Raw genomic sequence first — 9,548 nt, 5'->3', positions numbered from 1 at the left:
GGCCATTTTTCAGTTCTGTCACACTTTAAATGGCAATTGCACGGCTCTGCAACACTTTACCCATATGAAATTTTTATATATTTTTTATTTAAAAAAAAAAAATGTTTTTTCTTCGTTTCTGTTATAAAATTTTGCAAATAATCTTTCTTCAAAAATTTAGGCTAGAACATATTCTGCTAAATTTTTGGGGTGAAAATAATCCAAATCAGTGTATATTATTTAGTCTGTAGGAAAGTTATAGAGTCCATGAACTATGATATATATCTGAAAATGTATCAATCCTGATGTATTAACCACTTAAGACCCGGACCAAAATGCAGCTAAAGGACCTTGCCCTTTTTGCGATTCGGCACTGTGTCGCTTTAACTGACAATTGCGCGGTCGTGCAACGTGGCTCCCAAACAAAATTGGCATCCTTTTTTTTCCCACAAAGAGCTTTCTTTTGGTGGTATTTGATCACCTCTGCGGTTTTTATTTTTTGCGCTATAAACAAAAATAAAGCGACAATTTTGAAAAAAAATCTATATTTTTTATTTTTTGCTAAAATAAATATCCCCCAAAAATATATATAAAAAAAAAAAATTCCTGAGTTTAGGCCGATACGTATTCTTCTACCTATTTTTGGTAAAAAAATCGCAATAAGCGTTTATCGGTTGGTTTGCGCAAAATTTATAGCGTTTACAAAATAGGGGATAGTTTTATTGCATTTTTATAAAAAAAAATGTTTTACTACTAATGGCGGCGATCAGCAATTTTTTTTTGTGACTGCGAAATTATGGCGGACACTTCAGACAATTTTGACACATTTTTGGGACCATTGTCATTTTCACAGCAAAAAATGCATTTAAAATGCATTGTTTATTGTGAAAATGACAGTTGCAGTTTGGGAGTTAACCACTAGGGGGCGCTGTTGGGGTTATGTGTTCCCTGAAGTGTGTTTACAACTGTAGGGGGGTGTGGCTGTAAGAGTGACATCATCGATTGTGTCCCACTATAAAAAGGATGACACGATCGATGCAGCCGCCACAGTGAAGAACAGGGAAGCCGTGTTTACACACAGCTCTCCCCGTTTTTCAGCTCCGGGGACCGATCGCGGGACTCCAGCGGCAATTGGGTCCGCGGGTCCCGCGGTCCTGGTCACGGAGCTTCGGACCGAGTCGCGGGAGCGCGCGCCCACAACCCACAGCTGGGTACATGTACAGGACGTACCTGTACGTAAATGTGCCCAGCCATGCCATTCTGCCGATGTATATGTGCAGGAGGTGGTCCTTAAATGGTTAACAGCCTCTCATTTCTTGAGGCCCGAAAACGCCAAGATACAAATTTCCTCCAAATTACCGTACTATGTTTTATAAAATAGACAGTCCAAGGTACTTAGTAAGAGGCATGGCAAGTTTTTTTAACTTGTAATTTTTTGTCCAAATTTTTTGGAAAATTAAGAAATTAAATTTTTTTTTTTTTTTTTTTTACAATTTCTTAATTTTTTTTTTTACATACTGTCACCAGTGCAATACAGTGTTATCATATATAGATGTGACCTTTAATAACAGTATTCTATTTCATCCCAGAGCAGGAGGTCGCTGGGCTCCATGGGCCCCTGCCTTATGTCATTGCTGATCCTGTAGTGATGTAAGGGTTGGAACCACAAAACAAAGACATCCTCCACTCCTAGAATTGTCGAATACTGAAGAATCTTATGGAGCTTGCAGCACTGGAAAAAAAGGAAGGTAAAACACACAAACATTTCCTTTGTATTTCTTTTTTAAAACTTGACCAGGCAACTTTAAATAAAGAATAGTAAGGTTTTATGAAGAAAATATCCAGGGTCCATTAGTCAGTGGCAGTTCTTCCAAGAGCAAAAAATAAAAATACATTTTAGGACTCATCCGCTCTTTGAAACGGTCTCTTTTATTGCATGTTAGCAAATACACTGGATGGGGTAGTTCCCAGAATAATACAGCAATTCATCTTAGCTGTGTCCTTCCTCAGGTAGGGCCCAAGGTGTAATGGAATCTTTATTTCCACTTTCACAGTTCTTTGTTATGGTATTAGTTACTATGGTTTAGACTGAGCATCAATGGACTGCAATCACTTATCTGGTTTATTTCCACATATAAAAGAATAATACCAGTGCTTAAGAAAGATATTTGGCGATTTTAAATCAGATTTTTACATGCTGCATGTGTTCCTAGCTTTGACAAGGGAAAAATATAGTATAATTTATTAAACAACATTGTGCCCTTTCTGCAAAACACCAGGGAAAAGAACAGAAAGGAGACAATGACAAGAAATCTGAATGTTGTATTTATGCATAAATTATAAAACAGAATTTACCTTGTAAATGAAGCACAGCATACTGCAAAGATCATTGTTATGATTCTAAAGCGGTATTCAAAATATTATTTAAGAACATAATAAAAAAAGTAAAAAGAAATACGTCTATTTTTTTAAGTGTAACCTTGGCTAACACTTTTCTTTTTGGTTTTGGATTGAATAGAGACGGGTTAAAACTTTTGTCAGTTTATTTTTTGATTTTAGTATTCTTTTTAGCATTTCCTTCACTTCCTGTCCTGGAGATGCAATAGGAAGTGAGAGGAAATTTCTCCATAGGGAGAGTAAATCCCCTGGTAGACAGCTGCCAGAAAGTTTTACCCTTACCTATAGGGACTTATAGGGCCAATGATAGGGAGGGACCACCAGTCCTCCTGTAGGGGTCCCGGGCACACAGAAGGGCCCAAACAGCAGGGGGAATTACAGAGGATGCCCTGTGCAGCAGCTGAAAGACAGTTTCTCCCCTTCCTGCTGGCTTTCAGCTGCTGCAGGGAGAGACAGACACAGGGCATCGTTCCTGTAATTGCTTCCCCGACACCGATCCCCCTCCCTGCTCTACCTGCTTCTGATCCACCCCTGTATGCCCCCCTGTCACTGTGCCACCCTCCCCCCCCACCAACAGCATTGCAGGGTTCCCTGTCCTGTAAAAAAAATTGGCAAATTGCGAAAAAATGATAATTAAAGATTGTTATAAAAAATATATATATTGTAAAATATCTTTTTTTTTTAAATGTTAAACATTTAAAAAACATGTAAAAAAATTATAAAACATGGCTAATTCACATGGTTTCCCTGTTATGTTTGTGTTCGCTGATAATGATTTTAGTGTATTTCTACCAAAAATATTGTCTTCTTGATATATTAGAGGGTGGGCCCTGCTAGGCAGTTTGTACGGTCCACTGTGATTTCTAACAGCAGCCCTGAGGACTTCTATTCACTTTCTATATCGGTAAATATGGCCACTAAGAAAAATAGAGAGGCTAAGTATTTCTAATGAGGAAGAGATGGGTGAATCTCTCTAATGGGGCTGAAATGGGTAAATCTTGAAGAGATGGGTGAATCTCTCGAATGGGGAAGAGATGGGTGAATCTTTCTAATGGGGAAGAGATGGGTGAATCTCTCTAATGGGGTAACAATGTGTTTTTTTTTTTTTTACTCTATACAGTTGAACCTTGGATTATGAGCATAATCCGTTCCAGGAGTATGCTCGTAATCCAAAGTACTCGCATATCAAATCGAGTTTTCCCATTGAAGTCAATGGAAATGAAAATAATTTGTTCCACATTGACTTCAATGGGATGCAATACCAAATGTGGCCAGAGGTGGGGGGCACCAGAGAGCACCGGAAATGTCCTAAAAGGCCCGAGGACACTTTGGCTCGTTTCCTGCGCCCCCGTACCTCAGGCCAAATGAGGTACTGCAGGCCAATGTTTGGCTTATCTCGGCTCCTGCGCCCCCGTACCTCAGGTCAAATGAGGTACTGCAGGCCTATTTTCATCTCTGGTCGGCTTCTGCACCCCCGTACCTCAGGCCAAATTAGGTACTGCAGGCTTTTTTAGCTTGAATTTTGTTGAATTCTGTTGAAGTCAACACTCGCAAACCGAGTCAGAATTTAAAAAAAAGTTGCTCGCAAATCAAAACGCTTTCAAACCAAGTTACTCTTAAACCGAGGTTCCACTGTATACACTTTAAAAAATAAGTATTTGGTAATTTCAAAAAACAGAAACCTTTTACTCTATCCACCTATAACCTAGGTGGATGCAGCATCGATCCCCCAATCTACACCCTTAAAAATGAGCGATCATACACCGCTGATCGCTCAATTCTCCCCTCCACTCTAAACAGAGAGCCGTGACTATTAGTCATTGGCTCTCTGCTTTGCCCCTTCAGAGCTCACTGGAGTGCTGAACTGTGGAGGTGGCGGGAGCAGTTGGCACAATCTCCCAGCAGCAGCTCACTGAGAGGCTGAGCTGGAAAAAAAACTGCACTCCTGTGATCCATAGGAGAAGTAGGGCCAAAAAGACTTTGGCCCTACATCTCCTTTAAATGTACACACGTGTCTATAATTTTAAATAGAGCCATCCATGCTAAAATGGGACTGAATAAGCGTGCCTTGACACAACCAAAACTGCTCCATATACTAGCTCTGGGTAAAGTCCTATAAACAGGTGGTTGTGGGCAGGACAGTTTCTTAAAAATCTGGAAATGTTTTACTGTATTGTGCTAAATTATCCTAAAAGTCTCTGGGCCAGATTCACGTATCTGGGCGTATCTTTGTGTGGGCGTAACGTATACTATTTACGCTACGCCGCTGCAACTTAGACAGGCAAGTGCAGTATTCACAAAGCACTTTCTCCGTAAGTTGCGGCGGCGTAGCGTAAATGGGCCGGTGTAACCCCACGTAATTCAAAGTTGGCTGGTAGGGGGCGTGTTGTATGGAAATGAATCGTGACCCCATGTAAATGACGTGCCTAACAAACGGCGCATGCGCGCGCATGCTCAGTTTACCGTCGAATTTTCTCCCTAATTTACGCTGGCTCAATGCTTAGTCGACGTGAACGTAACCTACGCCCATCCCCATTCACGTACGACTTACGCAAACAACGTAAAATACGACGCGGTTTCCGACGTCCATACCTTAACATGACTTACCCCTGCTTTATGAGGGGTAAAGTTACGCCGGTCTTATATATATATATAATATATATATATATTAAAAAAAAATATATAATACATATACAGTATACTCTTGGAAATGTCCTTTAATAGATTTAAGCACCTAAAAAAAGCCAATTAGACAGCACTTGGCATTTGTAAATGGTCATTGCTTTTAGTTATACACTTTGGCCCAGATTCAAGAAGCACTTGCGCCCGCGCAACCATAGTTGCGCGGCGCAAGTGCTTACTTGCTCCGGTGTAACGAGTGCTCCTGATTCAGGAACCTCGTTACACCGACTGCAGCCTAGGATGTGACAAACATAAGCCTCCTTATGCCTTCACATCCCAGGCTGCATTCTTGCGTTGGCCGCTAGGGGGCGCGGCCTTTGTGATTGGCGTATAGTATGCAAATTGCATACTACCACCGATTCACAAAAGTTGCGCGGGCCCTGCGTACGCAAGGTACGGAGTTTCCGTACAGCGCCTTTAGCATAAGGCTGCTCCTGCTAATAGCAGGCGCAGCCAATGCTAAAGTATAGCTGCGCCTCCCGCCCGTGAAATTTAAATTTCACGTCGTTTACGTAAGTGAACCGTGAATGGCGCTGGACGCCATTCACGTTCACTTAGAAGCAAATGACGTCCTTGCGACGTCATTTGCCGCAATGCACGTCGGGAAAGTTTCCCGATGGAGCATGCGCTGTTCGCTCGGCGCGGGAGCGCGCCTAATTTAAATGATTCCCGCCCCCGGCGGGATCATTTACATTAGGCAGCCTTGCGCCCGGCTGTTTAGCATATTGCCCGCGCAATTTACGGAGCAACTGCTCCGTGAATCGCGGGCAAAGCGCAATATTTGCGTGGGCGCAGAGAAAAAAATTTGCTCTTTGCCCACGCAAATATTGCGCGATTCTACCTGAATCTGGGCCTTTATATATGTTGTTTTATATCCTCAGCTTTAATGCCAGTGTAATTTGGCAGTGTATTTTTGGCTGTGGAATTGTAGATTTTTTTTTTTTTAACTCGCTTTGCATACAGACAGCAGCAGCGCCCAATGAGCTTTTATTCGATTCATAATTTTGAATTAAAAGGCTTTCTAGTAGTTTTAGTAGTGACACATTTTCATTGAGAAGTACTAGGCCTGCTTTGACTATCAGATGTAGTTGTCACAATGGAAAGCCACCAGAAGGTATTTTTTTTTTAAATTAGAGCCTAATCCCTCAGATATGGGTGAGTAAAATAAATAAATAAATAAAGCCAGTGGCACCACCAGTTGGTGCAGTTTTGTGCTGCCTAATTTCTCAGCACTGCACTGCCTCATTTTATAAGCATAGAAAAAGCCCCACATTTCCCACACCCCTTATCCTTATTTTTCCAAAAATTGTAAATGTACCATTCTTTGTATTTTCACGATGAAGGCAAAAAGTTCTTTGATTGGATGAGGTAAAGAGGCTGGGCGATGACATCACATTCTCCTGCTTGTCCATTCAGAAAATGCTTTGCATTCATTGAAATGATGCAAAATCTTCTCTGAATCATGCACGTGCCAAGCAAGCAGACTCCTGTGTTTACTATGTAGCAGGGCAACTGCATAACATGGGACCCAGAAGCTAGTGGTGATCACTGTAGTAGCAGTGCCTACTACAGTATTTTCCAACTTCTACCTGGGTATGTCAGGTATGGCATATACATACATACATTGGTCCAAGCTGGACCAATGTAAGTGTGCAAAATAGTCCCATGCTACGAAATGTCTCTATGGTGAGTGTAAATCCCTTCTTAGCAGTCACTGGAAAAGGTGAAGTCAATGAAAGATTACCCTTCACGTCTGTTCCAATGACAACTCTTAATTATCTGTAGCTAAACAAAAACAAGTTAGGCAGATAAAAATTAGGGCCCGGATTCACAAAGGACTTACAATGGCGTATCTCCAGATACGCTGTCGTAAGTCTGAATGTGAGGCGTCGTATCTCGGCGCCTGATTCAAAGAATCAGATACGCCAGAATTTGTCTAAGATACGACTGACGTAAGTCTCTTACGCCTCGCATCTTAGGTGCATATTTACGCTGGCCGCTAGGTGGTGCTTCCGTTGATTTCCGCGTTGAATATGCAAATGAGCTAGATACACCGATTCACGAACGTACTTGCGCCTGGCGTATTAAAATACGCTGTTTACGTAAGGCGTCCGATCGGCGAAACTTTACCCCTCATAAAGCAGGGGTAAGTCATGTTAGGTATGGACGTCGGAAACGTCGGAACAGCGTCGTATTTTACGTCGTTTGCGTAAGTCGTCCGTGAATAGGGATGGGCGTAGTTTACTTTCACGTTGACTAAACATTGAGCCGGCGTAATTTAGGGAGAAAATTCGACGTGATACTGAGCATGCGCGCACATGCGCCGTTCGTTGGGTGCGTCATTTACGTGGGGTCACGATTCATTACCATACAACACGCCCCCTACCAGCCTACTTTGAATTAGGCGCGCTTACGCCAGCCCATATACGCTACACCCTGTAACTTCGGGCGCAAGTTCTTTCTGAATACAGTACTCGCCTCTCAAAGTTACGACGGCGTAGCGTATATGAGATACGCTACGCCCACATATAGTTACGCCATTTTATCTGAATCCGGGCCTAAGTATCTAGAGATACAATTCAAAGCTAATCTATGGGTAAAAATTACCCTTGAAGTGGGGTTCACCCAGCACTGTAAGGCCGGGTACACACGGACAAACATGTATGGTGAAAGCGGTCCGTCGGACCGTTTTCACCATACATGTCTGCCAGAGGGCTTCTGTACGATGGTTGTACACACCATCGTACAGAAGTCCGCGCGTAAACAATACGCGGGGCGTGTCCGCGGTGTCGCCGCGTCGATGACGCGGTGTCGCCGCGACAATGACGCGGCGACGTGGGCGGCCCGCCTTTAAAATGCTTCCACGCATGCGTCGAAGTCATTCGACGCATGCGAGGGACGGCGGGCGCCTGGACATGTACGGTAGGTCTGTACTGACGACCGTACATGTCCGAGCGGGCTGAATTCCAGCGGGCTGTTTTAAAACAAGTCCAGGAATATTTGTCTGCTGGGAAAAGGCCCGGCGGGCAAATGTTTGCTGGAATTCGGCCCGCTCGCGCCCACACACGACCAAACATGTCTGCTGAAACTGGCCTGCGGGCCAGTTTCAGCAGACATGTTTGGTCGTGAGTATGGGGCCTAAGGCCGGGTACACACGGACAAACATGTATGGTGAAAGCGGTCCGTCGGACCGTTTCCACCATACATGTCTGCCAGAGGGCTTCTGTACGATGGTTGTACACACCATCGTACAGAAGTCCGCGCGTAAACAATACGCGGGGCGTGTCCGCGGTGTCGCCGCGTCGATGACGCGGTGTCGCCGCGACAATGACGCGGCGACGTGGGCGGCCCGCCTTTAAAATGCTTCCACGCATGCGTCGAAGTCATTCGACGCATGCGAGGGACGGCGGGCGCCTGGACATGTACGGTAGGTCTGTACTGACGACCGTACATGTCCGAGCGGGCTGAATTCCAGCGGACTGTTTTAAAACAAGTCCAGGAATATTTGTCTGCTGGGAAAAGGCCCGGCGGGCAAATGTTTGCTGGAATTCGGCCCGCTCGCGCCCACACACGACCAAACATGTCTGCTGAAACTGGCCTGCGGGCCAGTTTCAGCAGACATGTTTGCTCGTGAGTATGGGGCCTAAGGGTTAAATGTCTGTTTTGTCTAGGGGGCACATAAAAAGAAATTATACTTACCTTATCCCTTGCACCCTCAGGCTTCCTCTCACCTGCACGGCCAGTCCTCTGAGGCTACTTCTCTGCCGCTCCTCTGGTTGCAGGCACTCAGACGTCATCACATACAATGCAGAACCAGCGCCCCTGTATTGTAAGGGGGATGCCGAGGGTCTAATAGATTTTCTGTCCCCCATGGACATCATTTTTCCATAGAGTTCAGGTTTAAGAACTTTACTAGTCTATTATATATTGTTTTGTAAAACCAGTAAACATTAGATTCCACCAAAATACATTATGGGCGCTGTGCGAAAACGTGGCCTGGTTGTTCTATTTAATGCGTTGCCAGTGCCCCAGGAAGACGTTACATGTGACGAAACATGTAGGGCAGAGCTACGCACTGATGCCAATGGGATCCATGTGATCTGGAAGTGCGGGTGTTCGTTCCTTGCCGGCAAACCTGTTTTATCCATGCGAGATAGAATTTTTAACATTGTAAGTATCCCATTGGCGTTTTCTTTTCAATAACTTATCTGAACAATATTGGAGTTTTCTTTCTTTTAGATTCTTAACTGATCGTATTGATCCTGCTGTGGTTTGTCTGAGTGTGATGCCTTTAGAAGATTTGGCCCTGTATTGGAGGGTTTACAGAGGTTTTCTTATCCTATACCCGGCAGAGGTATATCCTGCCTGCTCGTTAGACCATCCTAACAATAGGTGGTCCACATCATCTAGTAAGCGTTACTGCTCACTGGGTGTGAAAGTGTCACTTGAAGTCCTGCACTATCACTTAGTGGTGGATTACTGGCTTTGAT

This window comes from Rana temporaria, chromosome 2 (genome assembly GCF_905171775.1).
Source record: "Rana temporaria chromosome 2, aRanTem1.1, whole genome shotgun sequence".
NCBI classification, from domain to species: Eukaryota; Metazoa; Chordata; class Amphibia; order Anura; family Ranidae; genus Rana; species Rana temporaria.
The sequence above is the reverse complement of the archived record's forward strand: the minus strand, read 5'-3'. Positions refer to the sequence as shown.